This window comes from Hakea prostrata, chromosome 8 (genome assembly GCF_041222555.1).
Source record: "Hakea prostrata isolate BN-2017 chromosome 8, UWA_Hpros_2, whole genome shotgun sequence".
NCBI lineage: Eukaryota > Viridiplantae > Streptophyta > Magnoliopsida > Proteales > Proteaceae > Hakea > Hakea prostrata.
Window position 1 is genome coordinate 50985795 of NC_142607.1, and position 8480 is coordinate 50994274.

Consider the following 8480-nt stretch of genomic DNA (forward strand, 5'->3'; position numbering starts at 1 on the left):
AGGTATATCCTTAACACGCACCAATTCTCTTGCCAATGGTGCGTGAGGGGAGATATCTAAACCTAGGTTGATGTGACTAAGTAGTTGACCTACATTGGGCTAGGTATATCCTTAACACGCACCAATTCTCATGCCAATGGTGTGTGAGAACATGTTGACCTAACCCCCAGCCGTGGTGATAGTTTGAGACGGATGCCTTTACCCCTTGCCCAGAATCTCAACACCAATAACCAACCCATGAGAGATCAAAGTGACAAGACCTACCCAAAGGAGGCAGGTGTTATATCTTAATTCGTGTCTACGATACAAAGACTATCATCAATTAGAGTATGGTAACATTGTTGCATTTCACTTCATACCATGATACAACTATATGATGTTTTATTAAAATTGTGACTATGGTTATATGTTTGTGAACCACTTGCTAAGTTCTTTTGAGCACACCCTTTGAGAAATTTGTTGCCTTAGATCTTATTGCAGATATAGATGCCGCATATCAAGATTACGAAGCGCAGGCAACAAACCCTTATAGCGTACAAGATTTTGGGGACTATAACACACATGGTGACCAATGTTCATGTCATGATTGCGCGTACCAGGATTAGTATGACTTATGAGTTGGTTAACATCATTCGTGAAACAAAGACTTAGGAGATTTGTAGTTACATTTGCTTAAGGACACTTTTTTTGTAATCTTAGGAATTTTTGACTATAGTTTCCTTTCCTGTTGATTGTTTTAGTTTTGACATCACTTTTGCACTCTGTTTTGGTTTTCAGATTCTTCTGAGATCCTTGTTATTTAATTTACCTCTTTATTATTATGTATGATGTTGATTTATTAATGCTCATGATTGGTCTATTATGTGGAATGGTATGTGATTGTCTGAAAGCTGATCTTGTGACTGTGGATCACTCCCTCTGCTATTCGGGTGGATGGATACCCGCTAGGTGGGTCTGACAATGAGAACCTTGACTTTTTTCAGGCTTGGTCAGATGATGTGCTTCCGCATCCTCGAAATCTTTATAAGCGGTGGCAGTTTAAAATTCCTCTTCTCCAAACAACACTACACTCACCACAATGCAACATAAAAGGTTAAGAAAACCCACAAGGGAAAAAAATCCTATCTAGTACCACAAGAAGATGGAAGCTCACCAAGAAGAAACCCCCAAAAATGTTATCCTAAAGACTTTGTTGTTAATTATAAATCTTCAACGTTTTATATCCAGTGGACGTGCCAGAGTGGTTATCGGGCATGACTAGAAATCATGTGGGCTCTGCCCGCGCAGGTTCGAATTCTGCCGATCACGTATTTTTGCATTTTCACCTTTTACCTGTTCATTTTTCATTTTATTGGGGCTCGCCAACAAAGTTTGCATAGAGGCATTGGCTTATCTAATATTGATCTTGTAAAAAACTTCCCTAATCAATTAATGAAGTTCAAATTGTGCATGTTTCACTTTATTTATTGTGCATAATGAATTTCTTTCTTTTTGAAACATAATGTGTACTTTTGTACCGTGCCTATTGTGTATTATTCAAACTTGATGTTTATGCTTTATTAGTTCAGGTATCTAGTTATATGTTATATATTATTCACTCTAGGAGAGTTGGATCACTTCTGGATCTATGGCCCAATGATTCTCCACTATTGTTTTTGCGGTTAGGATTGTGTGAAACCTTAAGTTTTAATATCTCGGAGGCGTGGTCCGAGTTGGTTGGAAGCATAGGATACATTGACTTTAGTAGGGGAGGATACTGAACCAAGAGTGTGAGATGCATGAGGGAAGGTATCTAAACCTAGGTTGATGTGACTGAGTAGTTGACCTACATTGGGCTAGGTATATCCTTAACACGCACCAATTCTCTTGCCAAATATGCGTGAGGGGAGGTATCTAAACCTAGGTTGATGTGACTATGTAGTTGACCTACATTGGGCTAGTTATATCCCTAACACGCACCATTTCTCATGCCAATGGTGTGTGAGAGAATGGTGACCTAACCCCCAGCCATGGTGATAGTTTGAGAGGGATTCCTTTACCCCTTGCCCAAAATCTCAACACCAATAACCAACCCATGAGAGATCAAAGTGACAAGACCTACCCAAAGGAGGCAGGTGTTCTATCTTAATTCGTGTCTACGATACATAGACTATCATCAATTAGAGTATAGTAACATTGTTGCATTTCACTTCATATGATGATACAACTATATGATGTTTTATTTAAATTGTGATTATGGTTATATGTTTGTGAACTACTTGCTAAGTTATTTTGAGCACACCCTTCGAGAAATTTGTTGCCTTAGATCTTATTGCTGATATAGATGCCGCATATCAAGATTAACAAGCGCAGGCAACAAACCCTTACAGTGTACAAGATTTTGGGGATATAACACACATGGTTACCAATGTTCGTGTCATGACTGCACATACCAGGATTAGTACAACTTATGAGTTGGTTAACATCATTCGTGAAACAACGACTTGGGAGATACGTAGATACATTTGCTTAAGGACACTTTTTTTGTAATCTTAGGAGTTTTTGTCTATAGTTTCCTTTCCTATTGATTGTTTTAGTTTTGACATCACTTTCGCACTCTGTTTTGGTTTTGAGATTCTTCTGAGATCCTTGGTATTTGATTTACCTCTTTATTATTATGTATGATGTTATTTATTATTGCTCATGATTGGTCTATTGTGTGGAATAGTATGTGATTTTCTGAGAGCTGATCTTGTGACTGTGGATCACTCCCTCTGGTATTCGGGTGGATCGATACCCGCTAGGTGGGTGTGACAATGAGAACCCTGACTTTTTTCAGGCTTGGTTAGATGATGTGCTTCCGCATCCTCGAAATCTTTATAAGCGGTGGCAGTCTAAAATTCCTCTTCTCCAAACAACACTACACTCACCACATGGAACATAAAAGGTTAAGAAAACCAACAAGGGAGAAGAATCCTATCTAGTACCACAAGAAGATGGAAGCTCACCAAGAAGAAATCCCCAATAATGTTATCCTAAAGACTTTTGTTGTTAATTATAAATCTTTAACGTTTCATACCCAGTGGACGTGCCGGAGTGGTTATCGGGCATGACTAGAAATCATGTGGGCTCTGCCCGCGCAGGTTCGAATCCTGCCGTTCACGCATTTTTGCATTTTCACCTTTTTCCAGTTCATTTTTCTTTTTATTGGCGCTAGCCAACAAAGTTTGCGTAGAGGCATTGGCTTATATAATGTTGATCTTGTAAAAACTTTCCTAATCAATTAATGAAGTTCAAATTGTGCATGCTTCACTTTATTTATTGTGCATAATGAATTTCTTTCTTTTTGAAACAGAATGTGTATTTTTGTCCGTGGCTATTGTGTATTATTCAAACTTGTTGTTTTATGTTTTATTAGTTCAGGTATCTAGTTATATGTTATCTATTATTCACTCTAGGAGAGTTGGATCACTTCTGGATCTATGGCCCAATGATTCTCCACTATTGTTTTTGCGGTTTGGATTGTGTGAAACCTTAAGTTTTGATATCTCGGAGGCGTGGTCCGAGTTGGTTGGAAGCATAGGATACAATGACTTTAGTAGGGGAGGATACTGAACCAAGAGTGTGAGATGCATGAGGGAAGGTATCTAAACCTAGGTTGATGTGACTGAGTAGTTGACCTACATTGGGCTAGGTATATCCTTAACACGCACCAATTCTCTTGCCAATGGTGCGTGATGGGAGGTATCTAAACCTAGGTTGATATGACTATGTAGTTGACCTACATTGGGCTAGGTATATCCCTAATACGCACCAATTCTCATGCCAATGGTGTGTGGGAGAATGGTGACCTAACCCCCAGCCATGGTGATAGTTTGAGAGGGATGCCTTTACCCCTTGCCCAGAATCTCAACACCAATAACCAACCCATGAGAGATCAAAGTGACAAGACCTACCCAAAGGAGGCAGGTGTTCTATCTTAATTCGTGTCTACGATACATAGACTATCATCAATTAGAGTATAGTAACATTGTTGCATTTCACTTCATATCATGATGCAACTATATGATGTTTTATTTAAATTGTGATTATGGTTATATGTTTGTGAACTACACTGAGTTATTTTGAGCACACCCTTCGAGAAATTTGTTGCCTTAGATCTTATTGCAGATATAGATGTCGCATATCAAGATTACGAAGCGCAGGCAACAAACCCTTACAGCGTACAAGATTTTGGGGACTATAACACACATGGTGACCAATGTTCGTGTGATGACTGCGCGTACCAGGATTAGTATTACTTATGAGTTGGTTAACATCATTCGTGAAACAAAGACTTGGGAGATTCATAGTTACATTTGCTTAAGGACACTTTTTTTGTAATCTTAGGAGTTTTTGTCTATAGTTTCCTTTCCTATTGATTGTTTTAGTTTTGACATCACTTTCGCACTCTGTTTTGGTTTTGAGATTCTTCTGAGATCCTTGTTATTTGATTTACCTCTTTATTATTATGTATGATGTTGATTTATTATTGCTCATGATTGGTCTATTGTGTGGAATGGTATGTGATTGTCTGAGAGCTGATCTTTTGACATTGGATGTCACATCCCCCCAGCCGGTACCCTAACTGGCATACCCGAGAGTGTGATCCACAGCCCCGAAGATCAAGTATCGAGGAAATCATCCTCCCACATATACAATAACATAATCAAAAACAGGAAATAATCAAGGTTTAAATATTATAAACAAAAGATTTAAAGTCAAGAAATGAATAATCAATATAATAAGCGTGCGGAAAATGATACCAGATATCCAAAGATATCAAAATAGAGTAGAGAGAGGCGGAAACTCACTCCACAGATACAGCGGAACGTAGTATGAAAGTCTAAAAGAAATTACAACTGAAACAAAAGAGAATAATAAAGACAACTAAACTCAAGAGTTTTCTATCCTATTGACGACATCTTCAAAATAGTGGACTTCATCAATCCAACAGAGATGCTCCAACTCCACGTTGTCTCTAATTATAGTACGGAATGTGATCGCTTGCGGGATCATCAGAGTAATCTTGATTGTCGCCAACACTTTGTGTGTAGTACGCTTCATTGGCTTGCGCTTCATTGTACTGTCCTTCATAGTAGTCAATACCTGTAGAATAATCTAACAAAACATTGTACAAAAAGGAATGAGTTTCGAAAGAAACTCAGTAAGGCAAGTTAACTCATAACAGCATAAATACATATATCAGAACATAACAAGATGCAATACAGCATGAAACAAATAATGTAAATATGCATCTAAACTCTATGTATGCTGGTCTCTATTGGCATACATGCTTTAAGTCATAACACCATACTTCTTTGGGTAGGTCAGTCACTCGGCTCCGGTTGGTAGTGGGTCCTTCATCCCTCGGGACAATCCATGGCTGGGGGTTAAGTCACCGCTCTCTCACATCACCATTGGTCTAAGTACTGGTGCTCTGTTACATCAACTCAGATCCAGATACTTCCATTCCTCCCCTCTCAGGATCCTTTCCGGTATCCTTCACACTAGAGTCCTAATAGTCCCAGGCTACAGACTCATCAACCCTATTGGTTATCCACATATGGTAAACGGGAAGCTCTCATGTCTTCTAACGGGTTGGTTACCGGTCATGAGCACCCATGAGCTCAAGTCTAGCCATATGCAAGTCTCCAATAAATGGCCCCCACAATATGATTCCCGTCCTCTCACGGGTTGGTTACCGGTCTTGAGCGCCCGTGAATCACATTGCTACCACGGGTCGTTCAGTCTCAATACCCTTCCGATTTGGGTCTGATATAATGGGGACATCCTAGCCAAACACTATTAGACAGCCCTAGGTATGACAACCAATGCTTCGGGAAAGCGTCGATGGGCATCTTCGGAGAACATCCCATACTATTCCCTCCGATGTCTAAGGACAGAAGCGTCAAAAGAACACTTCCCAATCCCAAACCATACTTAATCAAACACATTCTTAGATCAGTCATGACATACACAACCAACAATTCATCATATAAAAGAGAATGTAAAAGCATAATCCGATCAAGCAGTAATAAACATTTCATATACTTGAATAATGAAAAGAAAACATAAACAAGTGCTACTGTACTTAGAGTAGTGCATCAGAAGTATAAAGTACAAGAATAGTAAACAAACTCATAGTTTCATAAAGTAGAAACCACAGAGTATACGGTCTATGTTATTATGAAATAATTGTCCTTACCTTGATTATCGCCTAAGATAATCCAAAGATCAAAGAGAGCAACTCCAAACTTAGCAAATAAACTCCTAACAATCATAGATACAACATTAGGAAAGATACCTAAGAGATCAGAGAGCAAACGAATCAAATCGGGCAAAAAACGAAGCTACTGACATCATTGGTCGAGTGCTTGGTAGGCTGGCCCAGTCGACCAAGCGAGTCAGTACGGAAATTCATAAACTGATTTGGCCATAACTTCTTCGTTTAAAGTCGAATTGATTCGAAATTTGAAGGGGAACTTCCTAGGATGTATTAGAATCATATGGGAAGGTAAAATCATCAAGTCATGGTCAAAATATGGGTTCTTGATTTGACCCAAGAAATTAGGGTTTCAACCTTTATGGTTCCCATAAAAAGGTTATGATCACGGAATGAGAGGGAAAGATTGCTATCAAGAAAATAACAAGAAATCATAGAAAATCAAGTTTAGATTAACATAAATATTACCCATGAGGTTTCCCTCGCATGGGAGGTTACCAAAGGTTTCCAGAAATCAAACAAGGGTCAGGGTTTCAAGAAATTTATTCGGCTAGGGTTAAGATCATGACGATGATCATAGATCTCAAAGAAACGAAGGAGATCATGGAATAGATGGTTGCAAGAATGCAGCATCTTCTTCCTGATTTCAATCAATAATAAGATCAAAGAAAGAATAAGTAGAATTCAGAAGAGATACTAACCTTGAATTGTCAGATCAGAGATGAGAGGCTTTAGCTCTGCAGAGGAGTCTTCGAAATCACCAGAGAGAGTTTCGGAGAGGTCTTCTCACATTCAAAAAGTGTTTAGGAGGCAGCCGTAACAAAGAAACACGAAGTAGGGTTTAAATATAAGTGAAAAACCATAAAATTGGATTTTCTCGGATTTGGCGATCCTTTGGTCGAGTGCTTGGTCAACTGGCCCAGTCAACCAATCAGTCGACTAAGGCGACCAGGAAGGAACAATCAGGGAATTGAAGGATCAAATGGGCTGTAAACCTTATGGGCTTTTGCACACATATCAAGTGACATATCTAGTGTGTAGAAAAGCCATCAAACCAAGTCAGATAATACTCCAAGTCGTTCAACTAATCTCATCTTCAGACAGGTGCAGCTTCCTTTCCAAATCTGCACAGACTTCCAAGTATGGAACTCCATCATCAACATCCATGGGTTTAGAGTCAAACACCATGTCTTCTACTGAGATGGCCCATAGTTGGCTTCTTCCTTTACTCCGAGTCTTTGGACCTACAAACAACTGGGTTACCGTGTCAAGGTTAGGGTTAGGTTAGGGCTGGGTTTCACATTCTCCCCCCCTTAAAAGAAATTTCGTCCTCGAAATTGAAAGTGTACTTCCAAAAAGTTGAGGAAATTTCTCCTTCATATCTTCTTCCTTCTCCCAAGAAGCTTCTTCAGGGGTACGGTTCTTCCAAAGAATCTTTACTAAAGGGATGGTGCGATTCTGCAATTGCTTGTCCTTCTTATCCAATACTTCAGCTGGCTCTTCATCATAGGTAAGATCAGCACTAAGTCCTTCAGGTGCTTGCTGTAAGATATGTTCCGGATTCTCAATGTATTTTCGAAGCATCGAAACATGAAACACATTGTGCACAGCAGTAATAGACGGAGGTAATGCCAAACGATATGCAACAGGTCCAATCTTTTCCAAAATCTCAAAAGGTCCAATGTACCGAGGGCTAAGCTTTCCTTTAACATTGAATCTCATCACGCCCTTCATAGGTGAAACCTTCAAGAAAACTTTCTCCCCAATTTGAAATTCCAAGTCTGTCCTTCTCTTATCAGCATAAGATTTCTGTCTTGACTGAGCAGACTTAATCCTTTCTCTTATCATGTCGACCATTGCGCTAGTAGCTTCAATCATCTCTGGGCCTAAGACTTTCCTTTCACCAGTCTCAGTCCAGTACAAGGGTGTCCTACAAGTGTTACCATACAAAGCCTTAAACAGAGCCATGCCTATAGTTGCTTGATAACTGTTGTTATAGGCAAACTCAACCAAAGCTAAGTGTTCATCCCAATTTCCACCCATATCCACTACACAAGATCTAAGCATATCTTCCAAAATTTGAATCGTCCGCTCAGATTGTCCATCAGACTGTGGATGATAAGCATTACTCAAGTTCAATTGGGTTCCCAAGTCTTTCTGCAAACTGTCCAAAACCTTGAAGTGAACCTAGGATCATGATCAGACACAATACTTACAGGCACACCGTGCAAACGAA

General features: G+C 39.4%; 2 non-coding genes across 2 annotated transcripts; both read left to right on the forward strand.

Moving 5' to 3' along the window:
- Window positions 1-1226: 1226 nt before the first annotated feature.
- Window positions 1227-1308, forward strand: TRNAS-AGA (transfer RNA serine (anticodon AGA)). Its single transcript has one exon. It is a non-coding gene; the product is annotated as a tRNA-Ser (tRNA).
- A 1753-nt stretch (window positions 1309-3061) lies between these two features.
- TRNAS-AGA (transfer RNA serine (anticodon AGA)) lies at window positions 3062-3143 on the forward strand. The gene has a single exon. It is a non-coding gene; the product is annotated as a tRNA-Ser (tRNA).
- Window positions 3144-8480: the final 5337 nt, after the last annotated feature.